The sequence below is a fragment of the Archocentrus centrarchus genome, chromosome 9 (genome assembly GCF_007364275.1).
Source record: "Archocentrus centrarchus isolate MPI-CPG fArcCen1 chromosome 9, fArcCen1, whole genome shotgun sequence".
NCBI lineage: Eukaryota > Metazoa > Chordata > Actinopteri > Cichliformes > Cichlidae > Archocentrus > Archocentrus centrarchus.
In genome coordinates, this window is record NC_044354.1 from 25,390,166 (window position 1) to 25,407,033 (window position 16,868).

General features: G+C 44.5%; 1 protein-coding gene across 5 annotated transcripts in view; it reads left to right on the plus strand.

Annotated features, from left to right (window-relative positions):
- Positions 1–16,868, plus strand: part of tet3 (tet methylcytosine dioxygenase 3) — a 43,368-nt gene that overhangs the window by 423 nt on the left and 26,077 nt on the right. For 2 of the 5 annotated variants that reach the window (XM_030737179.1, XM_030737183.1), the window contains exon 1: positions 16,506–16,861. The exons of 1 other annotated variant lie outside the window; for it this stretch is intronic. The gene's annotated coding sequence lies outside the window, so the exon portion shown is untranslated. Of the gene's footprint in view, positions 1–5,663; positions 5,863–6,596; positions 6,657–16,505; positions 16,862–16,868 lie in introns of those variants that run through there. 2 more of the 5 variants (XM_030737184.1, XM_030737182.1) reach the window with 2 other exon arrangements.

Here is a 16,868-nt window from a genome sequence, read left to right on the forward strand (position 1 = left end):
TTGTTTTGGTGCACATTAATCTATCACTCTCTCATGTGCATGAATAAAAAAGTACAGTAGGTACATAACACCACACACCCAGTTTGTCTAGGCGTGTGACTAAAACTGAAGTCTAGAGGGAAAAGGTATGTTTGCTTAGCTGCAAACACAAAATAATGGTTACTATCAGCATTCTTCAGGCCTGTCCTGTCTTGTCTGTTAAATGGCTTCTGAATCGGCAGCAACAACCCATGAACAAGAGCGCTCAGCAACACTGCAGACCGAGTTTACTAACACAACTGAGCATGAAATCAGCCAACAAATGTCTCGGTGGTTTCTGATGCCACTTTTTGGTGAAAAACAATGGGCGTACCTTTTAGAGAACGATACGGCAAAAAGCTCAGGATATTTTAGACTTATATCTGAGCATAGCATTACTTCAGGCAGGCAACAAAGTCAAGATCATCCCACAACTCCAGCAGAACAGCTGAGCCCACTGTCTGCCAATCTCAGCTGACGCACCACCTGAGACCCTTCTTTGTATTCTACCAGCATAGGGTGCACAATTTAAGTTGGTTTAGCCTGCCTCCTGTTACTGTGCACCGTTGTCATTTAGGCCTGCTCTGCCTGGTAGAGAATAACTTAATCAAGAAGGGAAAAAAATGACCTTCTTTTGAATATAGCAGTATTAAGCATTTTCATTCACATGCTTGCTAAAACTTTGCCGTGCAAGTTCAAGTGGCAGGGAAATAGCCATTGCTTTTATCAAAAGCTCTTGTTATTTAGGAACAATAGAGGCTTATATGTGCCATTTCTCCAAAACCTCCGACCGTCACCTGTTCAGCCACCCCTTTCATTGATCTGCTCAGCCTATTTTGAACTTTGTGTGCACACATAGTATTTTTGGAGCTACGCTAGTGGCTGAAAGTATGGATATATTGATCAGTGTTTTGATCAGTCCACTTTGGTCCAGACTGATGGATTTCAACAACCGATGGATGGATTGCCCACAGATTTTAATGTATGCCTCTTATGCCTTTCCTTATTTTCTGTCTTAAACGTACTGTTACAATGTTACAATGCTCATATTAAACATGTTAACACAACCCATTAACACAAGATTCAAATAGTGATGTCAGTGTATGTAAAAGTAATCCCTGGGAGTCTAAAGCTTCAGACTGCTGTAGAGAGCACAAACTCCATTCTGCCCAAACCTTCTGTTTCTGAAGGACAGCCAATCAGAAGAAAGGTAAAGGGAGTGGCTCTAAAACAGAATCAGAGTTTAGCACATATAGTTGTGGTCAGAAGTTTATATTCACTCATAATGGGCATGAATGCCATGGTAATTTTGAGCTTGAGTGATTTCTCTGTACTGTTCTTTTTTCAGGGTGGAATGATTGTAAAGTATATAGCTTTAAAAAAACAACACAAATTTGAATTTATTTTGGATTTTCTCTAATCCACACAGTGTCAAAAGTATACATACAGGCTCAAATATACACATATATCAACTTAAATCTTTTAATAAGTGGTGCTGAAGGTTTTACAGTGTCTTTTAACTTGACAAGACCAAGGCGTATTAACCCTTTAATACTGGGCCATTGCTGCCGACACACCTGTTACCTGCCTTTAACAGCCTTAGCGTATCCCCGCTGAGACGTCTGATCAAACGTACTTTGCATTGATGTAATTACACGACCGTTTCTCCTATTGGAAACATTCAAACGGTTTCTGAAAGCTGAGAAATTGCACTTCACACTCAATGTAGGGTTATTACGGTAATTGTTGCCAGAAGTCCGCGAACAATGGGATATTCGAAATGTGTTGTGTCACCGAAGACATGCTCGGTGTTAAAGCGCTAACTTCTCTTTAGCGAACATGATCGACTGCGACTGGTAGCTTCTCTTTGTCAGCTGTAAAAGCATTTGTCTAACAGCACTCTTTGGATTGACCAATACTCAGAACAATGGGAAAGTCCAAGAAACTCAGTGAAGATCTAAGAAGGAAAATTACACAAGTTGGGAAGGTCTCTTGATGCTTCCAGAGTGGAATGATTACAGCATACAGTACCAGTCAAAAGTTTGGACACTCTCACCCACTGGTACTGCATGCTGTACAATCATTCCAGTCTGGAAAAAGAACAGTTTAAAGGAATCATTAAAAACCCAACATTAGAATGACAGTCATGCCCGTGATGAGTGTATGTAAACCTCTGACCACAGCTGTATGCAGTGAAATACTTGATGTGCTGGCATAAACATTTGTATATTTATTCACGGTCACAGCTTTCTAAAGTGGTGACTTTCATTCTGAAGATCAGCATGTCAGCGTGAGCATTGTGCCTCAAAGCTCAGCTAACAGACATGTTACAAGAACTAAACTTTTACAAATACATCTGCGTGAAACTGGAACCACATCTTATTGATTCTGTGAACACAGTTATTACAAGTTTCAAATGTCAGATAGTGAACTACATGTATAGAGACCAAATTTTCAGTCATGCATTTATATTTCTAATTGAACATAAATCCCAAGCAATTTATAAGGTTTATATTTGAAGTTACTTTTAGCTGCTCCTTTATTTCCTGTAGGGTTGCCACAGTGGGTGGGTCTGCATGTTGGCACTGTTTTTATACCAGATGTCTTTGCTGACATAACTTTCCCATTTACCCAGTCTTGGAACCAGCACAAAGGGTGCACTAGGTTATGACCCTCCTTCAGAGTGTAAGGCTAATGTGTTACTACACCACAGAGCCAAAGTTATAAGGTCTATATTTATCTACTTTGAGCCAAGAAAGCTACACGGCAAGGTCCAAGAATCCATGTAGCCTACTGCTGCCTTTGAAGCTGTCCATTGAACAATGATACATAATATATATAATATGCAGTATTTTAATTAAAAATGGTCTCTTCTGGAGGCTCAGAAGATGTGCACAGTGATGTGGCATTTCATTCATCATTCATTCGTCAGTATCCCTCCCCCACAGTCCCTCTATCTCTGCCCTCTGACCTCTGTGTGGATGCAGCAGCTGAGTCCCTGACTGGCTGCGAGCCACATCCTCCATTCTCTCCCGTGAAGCTGCTCTGCAGCTCGCTGTTGCATGTGCATAATGTGATTTAAAGGCTTTCGTTCCTGTTAAATCCCTGGAGACAGGTGACTGTTATTGTTCTTGTGAATGAAGCAGAGAATTAGGGTTCACAGAAGAATGTGGAGTATAAAGAGTCGGGGCGCCTAGCTTAATCAATACTATTAATTAGACTTTAGCTAATTGCATGCCAGCTATGCCCTCCACCTGCAGCCACATACAATTTCTTACAACGCCCAATCAGAAGAGCTTTGATGAGCCTGTCTGTGGTCTGTCTGTGAAGTAAGTGTGTTTGTGTGAGTTTCTTCACATCTGGGGAGACTAATTGTAGGTGGCAGCAAGAGGCAGGACCTGTGTGAATGAAGCAAAGTTGAATGAAGGCATGTCTAGTTCAGGATTATGACACTGTCTGGGGGTGTGATTATGTTCTGTCAGTGACTGCCAGGTGTCTGGTGGAGGATTGGAAAAAGCCTAAAGGGTAGAGGAAGGTTTGCTGTTTGGAGTCTTCTTCCTGCCTTCCAAAGAAACACCCATCAATCCCATTCAACCCCAGCATAGTAATACATAGTAGAGGATGTACTATTTACTTTACAGGCCTGTTAATATTTCTACCTCTACTAGAAACACTGCTTTACCAACCAATAGATAAAGATTCTGTCATCTAATGTCTGTCTTACCACACGTACTCTTATTTCTACCTTTACTAATACGCTTACTACTACCTACTACCGGTTGAAGTACGTCTCCTGTGCCGGCCCACCTGTAACGAAGCAAATTAAAGCCAAGCAGCCGCTCTCGCTGTCCAGCTTACAACCAACACCACTCTGCTCTGACATAAACACACACATTCACACACATTCGCACACACACGTGGCCCCCGTCTGACGTAAGCAGAGGGGATTTCCCATGCCATACGAGAGCGCAAACACTACAAAATGCTGTGTCACCGTGTGGCTGCCTCGCCTCGCCTCACCGTGCCGCCCTTCAGCTCCCTCTGCCTTTTTTTCAGCGATTCTCCTCCTATCTCTGCCTGCCTTTCACTGTCTGTCCGTTTTAACCAGGCTGCCTGAACTTCTATTTCATGGGTTTCTAATTCGGCAACGTCGACTTTTTTTGTTGTTGTAGTGGTAGGTTTTTTTTTTTTTCCCACTCTCTCATATTGTTGCTGATTGGCGGAAGCGCCTCGCTGCACTTTTTTTTTGACTTTGCTAACCTTCCTGTTTCATATAAAGTTGATTGGTGAAAGTGTATTCTGGCTGCGGTACACAATTGCATACACACACTTGTCATCGGCTTTTCGTGGTGATGTTCAGGACTCACGTGCTGATGTCTAGTTTAAAAAAATCCAAGCCGGAGATGATCTTTCAGAATATAAACATTACGAGCACAGACCTCCAAAATATGCTTGATGTGGTCTTTTACACAGACACTGTAACAAGGAAATGTGCATTCCTGGCAGCCTTTTCCTTTAAGCACATTTGTATGTGAATAGAGTCAAAGGTGATAATTTATGATGCTGTTATAGAGCATCGAGCACGCTTATAACAACAGCACTTTGCTTACTTCTCGTCTTCACTTTGAGTCAGCATGCCGGGCTTTGCTGTGTAATTGTGCCGATCAGAGCGGGGGTGAGGGTGAGAGTGCTTTGTGGGACTGTGTGTGTGTGTGTGTGTGTGTGTGTGTGTGTGTGTGTGTGTGTGTGTGTGTGTGTGTGTGTGTGTGTGTGTGTGTGTGTGTGTTTGGGCACTGTGCAGTCCAGTCCAGTTATTGCAGGCAGCCCTGACACAGATGGTGCTCAGCAATACCACATACCAGAGGCATTGTTTAGGGAAGGCCAGCTTCAGGAGATAATTGACAAGCATAGAGAGGACCCATCCACCCCCAGCAACACACACACACACACACACACACACACACACACACACACACACACACACACACACACACACACACACCTCCCACCCACCTTTACTTTGTGTCTTTATATCAGCCATTCTTATATGGTGCTGCACGCACACACACACACACACAAAAACGCAGACCCTTTCGTTTTTTTATTTTAACCTCCTCTTTTTTTTCCTAGCTCAGATTTTTGTCTCTCTCCCTCTCTCGCCACCCTCACACGCTCTCCTTCGGTTTCACCCTAGCAGCAGAGCCCAGCCGGGCCTCTGATTGGTGGACGCACTGCCTTTGTGTGCTATCTCTCGTGTGACGTCTCTCTGGCGAGCTGTGTATATGTGTGTGTACATTTTTTTCATGAGTGTATATGTTTGTAGAGAAAGAGAGGGGGGGGAGGGGGCGGTTTAGGGGACATTCACATCATGTACGCAGAAGGAGGAGAGAGAGAAAAAAAATAGCAGGAAGTAAGGATTGATAGCGATCGTTTAGAAAAAAATCCCTCTTGTATGTGTGTGTGTCTGTATATGAGCGTGTGTGCGGCAGACCTATTGGCATACGAGCGAGAGAGAGAGAGAGAGAGAGAGAGAGAGAGGGAGGGAGGGAGGGAGGACGGGGGTAGAGCAAGAGAATCGGTGAGGGAGGGAGAACGTGCGTACGAGGGCTCATGTAAAGCCAGAATAAAAACACAAGATGGCTTCCTGAATGGGCTGCTGGAACACAGACGAGAGAGAGGGACCGAGAAAGAAGAGTGGAGAGATAGAGATAGAGAAAGAGAGAGAGAGAAGAAAGAGAGAGAGGGATAGGGGTGAAGACAAGAGAGAGGGAGTTGGAGTCTTCTGATGGGGATTCGGCCAGCGGACGGAGGAGTACAAACCGAGGCAGCTCACAGGCTTGGAGGGTAAATATTCATCACTCCAGACTATTTTAGGATTGATAGGTGGGTGGGTGGGTGGGTGGGGGCGTGGAGTGGTGGGATGGGGGGGGTGGGGGTGGAGGAGGGGGGGGGGGGGGGTGATATTGGAGCTTGGCGGGACTCAGCTCAAGACAAAACATACAATTTAGCATTGGGGGTCGTGTAGACAAGAGGGTTGGGGGGGGGGGGGGGGGGTGCTATTGTTTTCCAATAATAATAATCAGCCCTGCTTTGATGAACCATCCATCCATTTTTCTTCCGCTTATCCACCTGACCTATCCACTTTGTATTCTTTTCCCATAAGAATACAGGGATATGCTGACATCAAATGTATATATTAGGAAGGCTGCACCAAGTCAGGGTACAGACATTACATAATTCTATAACTGAAATTGAATCTGTTTTGCCGTTTCTCATTCGCTGTCCCAGCAGCAGAGGGAAGTGCCGGCTCACTGTTTGAGCAGAAATCAAAGAAAACAGATTTGTGCTTTTTGACGGTCGCCGAGGTTGACAGGGATATGATGAGGAGGTTGCAGGGCGACCTGTATGCCATTCTACACAGCTGTAAATGTGGCATATTAGTCCTTAATGATGAGTCTTTTTGAACAGGCCCTTGTCGCATTATTCTATTGATTGTTATCCCCCCCCCCCTTCCCTCTCATCTCTCTCTGCCTCCTTCTCCTCACCCCCTTCTCTTGTTCTGTTGAATGGCTGCAAAGGTGGAATATTTGGAAGACAACAGTCGAGGCTGCTTGGGAAACCCTGAACTGGCAGCTGAGGTAAGAGAGGGCCATTTGGGTTTGTGTTTTCTGCAGTGTTGTGTCTGTGTCTGTGCATAATCTCTGCCCATTCTCTGCTGTTGGATGAGGTGTTAATGCCACGGTTAGTCAACACAGTGATTGGTTCCTCTTTTCAGTCTGTCTATATCGGTGCACATGCACTTTTTAAAAAATCTGATTATGAATGTGTTTGTTTAACCAGTGTTACACATCTGTGATTATCCTCGCTCTGTTGCTGGGATGTCATTTGCTGCTCTCCTCAGCGAATGTTACACTATCCCTCATATCATCGCTAAGCGGAATACAGGTGCTCCGGATCCCTTTAGGCATCTGTCTTCACACCCGGGTTTCACTGCCCGAAAGCGAACTCTGTTAAATAAATCTACTTTGAGTTTATTTCTATGCCGCGCCAAGTTAAGCGCCCTTAGTGATGAAGTGGCAGCATCCTCGGTTTAAAGCGTCCCACGCTGCCCGCTGATTGGTGCCAGAGCCAGGCATGTGTAGATACAAGAGACCGGGAAAAGGAGGAGGAGGAGGAGGAGGAGGAGGAGGAGGAGGAGGAGGAACTCTGCATGCTGGCTCATGAGCCAGGGGGGGCTGTCCTGCTTCTCCTAGGTTCTGGAGTCAAATGAGGTAAAGGGAGTAAAAGTTAGTGGGTCACGCATGCGTATACGTATTTGGTTGTTGGGTGTAGTAACCTGTGGCGTGTGGCCGCTGAGAGCTGCTGTTGCTTCAGCTTGCTGATTCGGGGCACGCTTGTGTGTTTGTGTGGAAAGGCGTGTTGACGGGCGGCATGCGAGGCTTCATAAAGAAAGGAATTTACTGAGCGTCAAACAGTTGTCTGAGTTATAAGAATCTTGTGAAGTCCTTTCCCATAAGGGGAAAAAGAAGGGTTTGATCTGACTCCTGTCACGTGCGTAGCGAGACCTGCGATAGAAAATAGATTCACCTGCACCTCTGCAGTGATATATGTCAGTCAGTTTCGAATGTCATAAATAGGGTTAGCTAAGTTCTATAGTCTACTCTAGCTTACCTCTAAGCCTGCTTTAATCCCCGTCCATATGCAGTCAGGCTCTTTATCTACAAGGTATATACGGCCATCTGGTTTAAACGGAAAAATAATCTTTCCTGTGTTTAACGAGTTTCTCTGGCTTTGTTGTCGTCCTGGGCTCCTGTTTGCCAAGGGTCACGGTTGCCGTGCATGTCCTGGGTGGAGTGTTTATCTCGCCAAGATCTGTTTCCTTGTCAAATATTTCCCTGGTTGCACACAGACTACACCCAACAAGCTGAGGGCACTATTTTTGAAAACTAAAATAAGCAGTTGTACAGTATAATTAGGTATTTACAGCCCCAAGAGCGTTAAAAGAAGTTGTTTAAATCGAGTTTGGCAGCAGGTTTGTTTGTCTGCTGTTCAGGAAGCAAAACTGAACTGAGAGGTGTACCACAATAGGTTACAAGACAGACTGCACGCGTGTGATTTTTTTTTTTTTTTTTTACGCCTATGCACAGGATTTCCTCTTTATACATGAACTTCACAGTGGGAGACGAGTCAGAAGCAGAGTAGAAACCCTGACGCTGCTGTGTACGTGATGGCACATGGAATGTTTATTAATCGTATGTTGAGTTTTGGAATCCCCAACTTCATCGGCAAGGGGTTAAAGCTGACCTAGTTTCCGTGGCAACACTGAATGTCTGATGACATCATTGCTTTAATTTTAGTTTGGGCGTCCAAGGTTGGTCACGTGACCAACTAGCCGGCACCACATGTGCGTAATGTGTGTGTGTGTGTGTGTAAGTGTTTGTGTAGTAAGTGGTTTGGTGTATAGTACAGACTCAGGAAGTGGAGGGTTTGACATCACCTCTTCCATTCACTGTTAGCTTTCGATGTATTTACTGTTCTGTGAGGTTTCCACTCAGTCAGTAAAGATCTGCAGCCATGTCTTTGAACATTCAACTTGCAATCTAATGGTTTCTTCAAATTTGTGTAAACAGTGACATCAAAGTATTCCTGTAGTTTGGGCTCCCGTCTTCCCTTTAAACTTGAAGTCTTGTTGTCTTGGTGTTGCTCTGTTTTGGTTATTTGCGTTTTTTGCCAAGGAATGAAAGCCACATCCAGACCTCCTAAAAAACAAATTTTATTATGAAAGACATTTCATTTCAAACAAAACTGTAAAATGGGGAAAAATCTACAGTCTAATCTGTAAGATCTACAATTTCTTTCTTTCTTTTCATTTTTAAAAAAAAGTTTTTCTTTATACATTGGCTGCTTTTTCACTCATTTTCAGTTCAGTTCTTGTACCGGACCATTTTCAGAGGAATGTTTTTGTTTGTTTGTTTGCTAAGCAACTTAACACGGCCCTATGAATCATTCAGGCATAAAAAAAGCTGCCTAACTGAAGGGATCAATCAGCGTTGTGTCTACATGTAACAGACAACTTAGGAAAGAACCAATTCTTGAGCTGAATCTACAAAAAATGCCAAATATAACACAGTTTGACAGGCAAAAACAATGTATTTCTCAAAGAGCTATTAACCAAAAACCTCAGCATGGTGTTCAGTATGTCCTTAAAAAAATGTAGGAAACTGGACAAATGGACAAAAGAAGAAGTGGCAGGTGAACAGTATCTGAATGTTGTGTCCTTAAGAAATAGGAAAAATATCCAGCAGACATGATGCAAGACCAGAGAGATGCATCTAGTCCATCAGTTGACCCATCTACTGTTCACTGAAGCCTTAATCTAAGGTCTCAAAAGGTCTCAGTGGAAAGGTAGCTGTCAAGGAGCCTTCTTAAGGATGGGAAACAGGCTCAGGTTCAAACTGTCGATGGTTAGAGAGGTCAGGAGAGATGTCCAACAGAGTCTGCAGCCATCCGTAAAACACGGTGGAGGCTCTGTCATGGTTTGTGGCTGCATTTCAGCCCGTGGTGTTGAGGATCTTGTCAAAATTGATGGAATTACAAATACAGAAAAGTACCATCAGATTTTGATCCACCATGCAGTATCATCTGGAAAGAATAACAATGATCCTAAACTCACTGCCAGTACAAGTAAAAGCATACTTGGACATGGACCGTCCTCCCCATAGCATGGACTACAGCGTCGTTTAAGCAGTGTGAGATCATCTTAACAGAGAATGGAACAAAAGGCAGAAACATCCAAAGAAGAGATTTGAATGTCTTTTAAGAAACCTGAGAACTATTTCTGAAGACTGGTTAAAGAAATGACAAGAAAGCTGCCTCAGAGACTACTGACTTTCAAGCTTATTAGAATTGTACAGACTCTTTTTTTTGCCTTATATACTGTATTTTCATTTAAGTTTGCACGTTTCAGTGAACTGCTGCGCCTGTTTTCGTAGCAAAATTTAAAGAAGTGAGGGGTCACTCAAGATTTTTCATAGTACTGTAATCTAGTACAAGAAATTATTACAGTTTAAAGTATTATTTTATTTTCCTTTACTCTGATAGTGTGAAGGACTTAAGTTCATTGTGAGCCTTTGACTGTGATCCTTGCATACAAAACCAGGAAGGGCTCAGAAACTCATGAGTGAAACCTCTTTCTGAACTGGTTGAATTAGACAGCCAACCAACCAAATTTTCATCAAAACAAGCCATCCATCAAGCTGGACAAATAGCACTGTGCAGCCAGCTGAGAGACAAGCGCACAGGGACTGTCTACGGAGACTGAAAAGCAGGGAAAATACAATTACCCAGTGTACTGTCGCCACAATCATTTTACACGCCTTTTCACTAGTACTATATATATTGGGGCGGGAGAGGGGGGTGTCAGGATTTCAAAACATCACTTCTTGTATGTCCTCATGGAATTTGATGTGACATTTTAATTTATACAGTCACCAATAATTGCCTCACTTGTATGCAATCATTAAGAACTTGCTAAGCCCTGAACTGTTGTCATGTTTCATTTCTAATTAATGAAAATTAGCAGACATTTTTCTCTGCAGTGCTTCGCTACACTGCTTGTATTTTTGCGTGTACTAGTGACCAGAGCCGGTTACACTGGGTCCTGGATTGATATCCTGCACGGTGCGATGAGTTGTGGTCGGTGGCGTCGTTGGTGGTATCTGATGTTAGAGCGAGGCCGTCATCCGCCTGGTGCCGCAGTTAATAAAAAATGAATGGAGGGAGAAAGGGGAGGAGCCCTCAGCTGTTGCTTGAGCTTGAACTCTCGCCTCTCTGGCGGCTGCTCTGCTGCTCCCACTGGGCATGGAGTTTAAACAATCCTGAATCCCACTGCTGCCAGACACTGCCAGGTTTTATGTAATGCAGCTCAACAGCTGTGGGAGTTTTCATGTCACACTATCAAAACACAGACATGAAAAGGATGGTTTTTGAAGTGTATTCATGTAAATTCAATCAGGGGTGTTTCCTCCATAAACATGGAGGATTGGACTGTATATATAAGAAAAGAGAGAAATGCACTGCATGTTCCCAGCTCTCAAAACCATGATCCAGTCATCATCTGTTATGAACTTGGCTTTCATCTGAATGATTAAAAATACATGCTGAACTTGGTTTCACGTGTGCATGTTTAATATACAGCATCAGAAGAGACAGCGAAGGTTTTGCTGGTCTGCCACGGTCGAGTACTGGCCCTTTAAGTCTGGCTACGCCTGACTTGAACATATGGGAAGCTAATCTTAGCCCAAGTCCTGAGAGAGAGAGAGAGAGAGAGACAAGGCTGGCAACCAGCCACTGTGCAGGGCTGAGGCAGGTTTCAGTAGCTTCATGTCTTTCTCTTTCAAGTCTTAAAAATTAATATTGCGACCCAAAAGTCATTACCCAGTCTTTCAGGCAGTGCACTTCACCTGTCAGAAACACTCCAGTAATGTTTACTGCAGCCTTCTGTTAATGATTACATCATTGTCCAAACGGATCTGACCGCTCAGCTCTTTTTCAAGACTTGGCACATAATAGCCGAGCAGGTAGTGGTACGCAGTGTTCTTTTATTGGTCTAAACCATTCTGAACTCACTGGTTTTTCTACCCATTTCCCTTTATCCTGTTGGTGTCACATCCAGAAACTTTCTAATAAAACATTCTGTTTTGTACATCAATCCTGCTGTTGTTCCAAACCTCAAGCACAAAGAGCTGTCTCTTAAAAACAGCCCCCCCCTTTCCCCTTCTCTTCCTTCATTTTGTGGCTCCACCCTGCCTAACAGCCCCTCACCCAGCACCACCTTTCCCATTTTTTTTCACTCTCCTCCCTCACAAACCACTCCTCCATTTCTCTTTGTGAGGAATAGCGAGGGGTGGGGTTTGACGGGGGGGGGGGGGGGGGGGGGGGGGGGGGGGGGTAGGCCTTCCCCAGCTGGGCAATTCGTGCTGACTTGCACGTGCCGAATGTCAGGAGGTATGACTCAGACTTGATATACGCTATACTGTATTACAATCCACACCTAAACAAACCCTGAACCTAACACCATCCTGGCTGAGTACGGTTTGGCATGAGTGGGGGTTGGACACGAGGTCAAAAACAAAAAAACAGCCAAACAGACAGGTGCACAGATAAAATAAATAATGCCTGAAAGTAAACAATAGGTAAAGAGTCTGTTGCTCATGTTAGACAGAGACATGGAAAAGATACAGTACATTCAGCTAATGGTTACACACACTCATACAGGCTGTTTTCTCATTACTGTTTATATGTTTTTCACAAAAGCAATGATAACCAATACCACAAAAAACATGTGGATTGTTTCTAAAAAGGACTGAAGTAGACAGAAAATAATACAGCAGTCAGAATCATAGAAGTATTAGAGTATACATACAGGCCATGTATAAATATTTTACACATAAATTCTTCAAATGGTACTGCATCTGTTCTGTCCCACCAGATAGAAAAGATACAGAGGGTTTTGAGCACATTTAAATGCCCCCCCCCCCAGAAAAAAATTTATATATGTTATAATTATGGCCTTGATGCTAAATATAATGTGCCCTGTGGTCTCTTGCCCCTCCCCACAAATAAACCCAGTGACCCTGAGTGGACTGTGTGCATACTAGCGTGTTTCTGTGTGTATCTCTGTGTGGAGAGGGCTCATTAAAGCATGCCTCTGCATTTGTTGACAGTGTGTGCGCTGAAGCCTCTGTGTGCATGTGAGCAGTTTGGAGGGGGTGGGGAGTGAAAGATAAAGAGACGTGGAGCAAAAAAGAAAGGGGGAGGAGGGGTGCACAGAGTGTGTCAGATCAGATGACCTTGATGCCATTAGACTGCAGGACAATGCGGGCTGGGGACACGGGTGCACGGAGGTAGATGGCGGAAAGTGGAGTCAGCTGACAGGAAGTGATGTAGGAGAGGCAAAGGACCCTCATTGTATGCTCCTGTGACTTTAGTTGCTGCTAGAAATACATGGGCTTTATTAAGGTGTGTGTAACAGTTAATTTAACTCCTGGATCGCCTGAAAAGCAAACATTTTGTTATCTATCGGTATGTTTCATTCACATACACCTCCCACTGTTGATAAAAAAAAAAAAAATTGAAAAGCTTGTTTCAGTTTCTCAGAGTTTTGTGTCAGGACTTCGTTGCAAAGAAAAGACAAGGATGACTCAAGCTTTACTCATAAGCAAACCAACCCAGCACACTGCTGAGGATGGACTTTTGTTGTCAGTCATCCCTCCTACAACTGAGACCTTTCCTCTGTGCTGCTGAGAAAGCGAGTGAGAGGCTGAGAACCGAGAGAGAGAGAGAGAGAGAGAGAGAGAGAGAGAGAGAGAGAGAGAGAGATGAGGGCGTGCTGTAACTCATGTAGCTGATAAATTTGACTACACTGTGAAATGAAGTGATCGATGAGGAGTCTTTGTTATCTCTTCAGCGTGTCTCTCAATGCCGGGTTACGGGTTTACTGTAAGTGTGATTTACTTTTCACTTAAATGTCAGGATACATTGTCATTTCAGATATTGTGTAGTCTTGATGACTCGAAAGTCACCTTAAAGACGCAACTGCCTCACACTTATAACGGCTTCCTTCACTGTTACAGTTGTGTTCACGAGGTGATTTCAGATGGGCTCTCTTGAACAAACCTGAATGGCAGCATTGTAATCCTTGTATGACTCCAATCACATATTAACATCATAAAGCGGCAACACACTTTTCTGTCGTTGTTGCTTTGCTTCAGTAGATTTCTTTTCTTTTGTCTGAGCTAGCCAATCACAAAGTTGTTGAACTCCAGAAATGTTGATCAATATCTTATGTGAAATTACACCTGCTTTAAGCTGATGAATATGAGTCATCAAGAAGCACATGTGTTTGAATCAAGAGTAGTCTAACTGTAAATTAGTTGTATGTTCTTACTTGGTGTAAACTGTGTCAGCGTATGTGCTGTATTTACAGTGTGGGTGCATCTGCATGATGTGTAACAGCTGAATTCCTTCCCTCGTGTTGATGTTTTGGTCAAACAGTACTTCTTTGTTTTACTCAGCTGTGGACAGTGACAGAGTCAGTCAGAGTTCACGTTTTTGCTTCTCTGACTTCTGGTTTTTCAGGCTCTCTTTCAGTTGCTCTCTCTTTCTTTTCTTTTCTTTCTTTTTTTTTGAAGATATAAACTGTGGGAGTGCTAACATTAGATAAGATGGGAGTGTTAAAGAAGTAGACCTGTTGTGTTCAGTCGATGGCTAAAATGAGGAACTGTGCGTGGAGAACATGTGATTCAGGGGTTAAGTCAAATCCTGAGCTAGAAACGCTGTGTCACTGCAGCCGGGGGAGTGAGCGAGCGAGCACCAGCCAGCCGGGTGAATAAAAAGAGCGTGCTCTCTGAGCTTTGGTTTTTGTGTGGTTTCGGTGATAGTGGGCATGTTTCAGGATGACACGCGCCCACCCAGTAGTGGAGGCAAGCGTCCTGGTGGGAGACACTGATGACGGTGATGATGACGGTACAGCTACGTCACCGCCACATGTGTGTCCTGCCTCTCTTGCTCACTGGTCTCTCTTCCCACTCATTGGCCCTCCCTGGTCACGTGACCCTAATGCTCTACTTCTCCTTCCCTTTCCTTTAGACGGCTTGGGCTGTGTTTCTCTTTGGGATTGACGCTCATCTGTGTGTGTACATACGAATTTGTGCGGCAACAACGAGACAGACAGTGTGCAATTTAGAGCGCCAGAGAGCGAGCGCGTCAGAAAAGTGTTGGAACGGTTGCAGTAAGCTATGCTGGATGGAGGAAAAAGCTCAGGAAACAAAACAGTAGAGACAAATCGAGAGGGAGGGAGAGGGAGGCAGAGGCAGGTTGAAGATGCCAGAGAAAGGAGAAAGGAAGTGAAGTAGGGAAGGGCTACAGAAGTTAATCCAGCCATAGTGCAGTGTAGCTGACACATGCTCCATAAATATAAGAGAAAAATACTACGCAGGAGCTGACAGCGATCTGCATGGGGGAGACTGCCATAACCCCCAACCTCCTCCTTCTCCTGGTTAAATCTTCTCCAAAACTCCAGCAATGTAGGAGAGAAGAGAGGACCACAAAGCCGGTCAACCAGGGGCGATGACAACATTCATAATGATAATGCCAGTGACGGCAAGGCACAACAATGGTGAGGAACGTTGTCGTACGGTGGCGGACAGGAGAGGACAGAAGCCATCGATGAACTGCGATTGGTCGATTACTCGTGGTCTTCAGTCGGCAGCAACCTGCTGACCCTTTTTTTGTTTGTGCCACCCTCTTACCTCTGATTACAGAATAAGAACCACATGAATAACTGAGCATCTCTGTCTTCCTTTTAACAGTTTATTCCGCAGACTTCCCTCTAGCTGTCTTCATTCTGTTCGCCTTGCGCGCCGATGTTGAAGAGTCGTGCCCTTCTCACTCTCCATTGCCCAATGCAGTCGTCTTGCTCTTTTACTCCTGAGTATATAGTTCTTCTTTCATACGCTTCCCACGGTGTACAGGAGTGAGTTGACATCATAGAGTGTTGGTGGTTTCTTTAATATCAAGTGACCCTGAGCTTCCTGCAATCAGAAACCTTCTACTATGCCTGCGTCCTTTGGATCTTGGAGTAAGGGCCGGCGAGAGCGTCAGTAAGCCTCTCCCTGTCTTGTAGGCGCATCCAAGAGGATCTATTATCAGCCACAGGTGTAAGGCTGAAGCTTTTTGTGTCAGACGAGGAATAGGAAACCGATTCGAATGCAGACAAGAAAGAAAATGGAGATTGAAGAACCATTGGTTATCGGTGGCTTCTCCTTTGGCCCAAGCCGAATCTAGATGGATCAAAATGTCCGCGAGGAAAAACCAGATGCCGTTTACTGAAGGCATAATCAAGGAGCGTAACGGTGCTTTTCTTTGCTCCGTTTTCTCTTTTTTCCTGTTGATGCCATTGCGAGTTGAGATTGCGTTTTCGCTTGCAAGCCGCTGGTTCGCCTCTGCGGTCGAAAGCAGAGAAGCTCTGTCATACCCTAAATAGCCAATATTGGGCTTTATGACGATAAACAAAATGCACTCACACACACACACACACACACAGCCTTACATGTCACATAATCTAATGCAGCAGAGCACATAATGTGGAAAGGTGTGGATAGAGGCAGAGAGGGGGTTTTCTCACTGGTATGAGCTCTGCTACACTGTGCTGTTTCCAAGGCTGCTGCTGCTAGCAACTATCCCCCACTGCTCTCTGTGTTTCTGCTCACTGCTCACTCCATTCCATCCTACGTGCCCGCTGTGGCTCAGATAATGGCCTCTCGCTCTGCACACACACACTGAAAAGAGAGAGAGGAGAGGAGATGGAGGGAGAGGCTGCGTGAGAGGGAGGGGAATGGAGGGAGGGAGGGAAAGAGAGAGGGGGGAAGGTGGGGGCTGCGAAGAGAAGCCGACTGCATGTGTAGCGAAGAGAAAGAAAGAGGATATTGAAAAAGGGAAGGGAGGAGCAGACAGAGATAATGAGAAAGGAAAAAGCAGAGAACAGAAAGCGTTGGCCATAAGAATAGGCAAGAGAATGAGAAACGTGTGCGCTGTGCTGGGGGGAGGTGTGCGGTGTGTGTACGGTTGGCCGTGTGTGAGTGGATTTATGTGTGTGTCGCCACTCGCTCTGTCTGTGCGCCGCACAGACTGGGAGAAATAGAAAAAAAGGAATACAACCCCAACAAGGCCAGATTGCTCGTGGACCGCTGCTGTGCCAGCAAGAAATTCTCATGCTACTCTCTGTCTCCTCTTCTGCTCCCTGCTCTTCGATCGGCAGCCCCGTCTGTACGTCTAGGACGATGTAAGTA